The sequence below is a fragment of the Schistocerca cancellata genome, unplaced genomic scaffold, assembly GCF_023864275.1.
Source record: "Schistocerca cancellata isolate TAMUIC-IGC-003103 unplaced genomic scaffold, iqSchCanc2.1 HiC_scaffold_745, whole genome shotgun sequence".
NCBI lineage: Eukaryota > Metazoa > Arthropoda > Insecta > Orthoptera > Acrididae > Schistocerca > Schistocerca cancellata.
In genome coordinates, this window is record NW_026046756.1 from 40,001 (window position 1) to 42,500 (window position 2,500).

Sequence of the window (2,500 nt, forward strand, 5' to 3'; positions counted from 1 at the left end):
AGCATATGACTACTGGCAGGATCAACCAGGGAGCTGCGTCAACTAGAGCTGAGCAGCCGGCCGCCCGGGAGTGTGTCCCAGGGGCCCGCGCGAACACGCAAGCGTCCGCTCAATTATTCTGCAAACAGGAGGAGGCTGAGCTCCACTGCACAATACACCTCGAAACCCTCTCAGGTCCCGGCGGCGCGCAGCGCCGTCCTAAGTACTTGGTCGGGTTCGAGAGAGGCGCAATCGCCCGGAGTTAGGCGAGTAGACGCTTTAGGTGCGACCACCCGTGCTCCCAACTGAGCTTGCCGCTGCCGACAGAGGCCCGGGAGCGTGCTGTCGTGGCATTGCCGGCGGGAGACAACACGCGCCACCTACGGTGACCGGCAGCTCCAACGCCAGCGCCACAGAAGGGCAAAGGCCCCACGTGGGTGCCGAAGCGAACTCTCCCAGCACAGCGCACGTGCCAACACGTCTGCACAACTGCGATACAAACCACCAGCGAGAACCGCTGGGGCGACCGAGCAGCAGACGGCGTCGCGGCGCCGAGTGCCGGGCGGCGGCGCATCCTCAACGCACACAGTCCTCAGTCGGACCAGCACACTGCAGATGTCCACCGCGCTTCGCACCGGGCCCGCGAGGACCCACTTTGGCCGCCCGGCGCCGCGCGCAGGGTGCCCCGGCGCGCAGCTGCGCCGCCTGCCGCGTCCGTCGGCCGGCGCGCCTGCCACTGGGCGCCCCCACCAGCCGGCTGTAGCGCGTGCGCCCACGCACCGCGCGGCCAGCACGCCGGGCGGCCCCCCCTCACCGGCCGGGGACGGTCCCGCCCAGCCACCGCCGCGTATCGCTTCACACACAGATTTGCCCTTACTGATTTACCTCCAGCAACAACAACCGCACCACAATGGGTTTACCAGTTGTTCATTTGCGTAACGTCACCAGCAAACGTAGACGTCCATCCCAGTTTGCAAATGCAACGATTATTGCATACCTGTCTGTTAGGTGTCACGACACACTACGTCTGCCCACATACACGCAACAAAATGTGCACGACTAGAGAACACGTGGGAGGTGGCCCCCTACGTATGCGATGTCCATTACGAGACCGACTGTCAACCAGCATCTGTACCATGTCGCAGATGTGGAACGCGGTGCACCATGCTATCACACTGTGTGAGAAGAGACGACTACGTTTGAATACACGCGCCACTACATCAACAGACGGCTCATGCTGATCGCCATCCAGGGCGTCCGTTACTCCCACACGTCTCTATGGCGTACCACACTGCAATGTAGCTGTTATGGGGAGACGGCACGTGGCTGAGTGCACAACATTTGGACCGTATGGTTCGCTGTTGTTGGGCGCAGTCGTTGTACAGTCACACATGTGCCACAGCGTATCATTCAGTACATACGGACCTATGTGCAGTACAATGTGAGGGTTAAGCTTACGACATCAGCGGACAGTGGACACAGGCCGTACCACGACGTAGACTGAGCGCTTCGACATGCGAATGCCAGTGAACAGCTGCGAAGGGCATTGAACACGCAAGCACCTGAACGACCAGCGTGCGAAGGCAGGGGGGAGGGGGGGGGCGATGTACATCCTGCAGTCGTCCACATTACAGTGTACAGCGGGAGCATGTAAAAAGTAAGCAACACTTGCGAAGTGTTGAACATGAAACGATACACAAGAGGGAGGGCGGTGCGAGTAGCGAACTATATTCAGAGGGTTGTGGTTAGACAACACTGGATTAATGTAACGTGTCATATGCCAATTACAGAGCAGGTTAAGGCACAACTTGGGTTAGGTTAAGGCACAACTTGGGTTAGGTTAAGGCACAACTTGGGTTAGGTTAAGGCACAACTTGGGTTAGGTTAAGGCACAACTTGGGTTAGGTTAAGGCACAACTTGGGTTAGGTTAAGGCACAACTTGGGTTAGGTTAAGGCACAACTTGGGTTAGGTTAAGGCACAACGTGGGTTAGGTTAAGGCACAACGTGGGTTAGGTTAAGGCACAACGTGGGTTAGGTTAAGGCACAACGTGGGTTAGGTTAAGGCACAACGTGGGTTAGGTTAAGGCACAACGTGGGTTAGGTTAAGGCACAACGTGGGTTAGGTTAAGGCACAACTTGGGTTAGGTTAAGGCACAACTTGGGTTAGGTTAAGGCACAACTTGGGTTAGGTTAAGGCACAACTTGGGTTAGGTTAAGGCACAACTTGGGTTAGGTTAAGGCACAACTTGGGTTAGGTTAAGGCACAACTTGGGTTAGGTTAAGGCACAACTTGGGTTAGGTTAAGGCACAACTTGGGTTAGGTTAAGGCACAACTTGGGTTAGGTTAAGGCACAACTTGGGTTAGGTTAAGGCACAACTTGGGTTAGGTTAAGGCACAACTTGGGTTAGGTTAAGGCACAACTTGGGTTAGGTTAAGGCACAACTTGGGTTAGGTTAAGGCACAACTTGGGTTAGGTTAAGGCACAACTTGGGTTAGGTTAAGGCACAACTTGGGTTAG

At 56.2% G+C, this 2,500-nt stretch overlaps 1 non-coding gene across 1 annotated transcript in view; it reads right to left on the minus strand.

Annotated features, from left to right (window-relative positions):
• LOC126141735 (small subunit ribosomal RNA) overlaps positions 1-32 on the minus strand; it is a 1,909-nt gene extending 1,877 nt beyond the window's left edge. The window contains exon 1 of the ribosomal RNA XR_007529575.1: positions 1-32. This exon is cut by the window's left edge and continues 1,877 nt beyond it. This is a non-coding gene — a ribosomal RNA (small subunit ribosomal RNA).
• Positions 33-2,500: the final 2,468 nt, after the last annotated feature.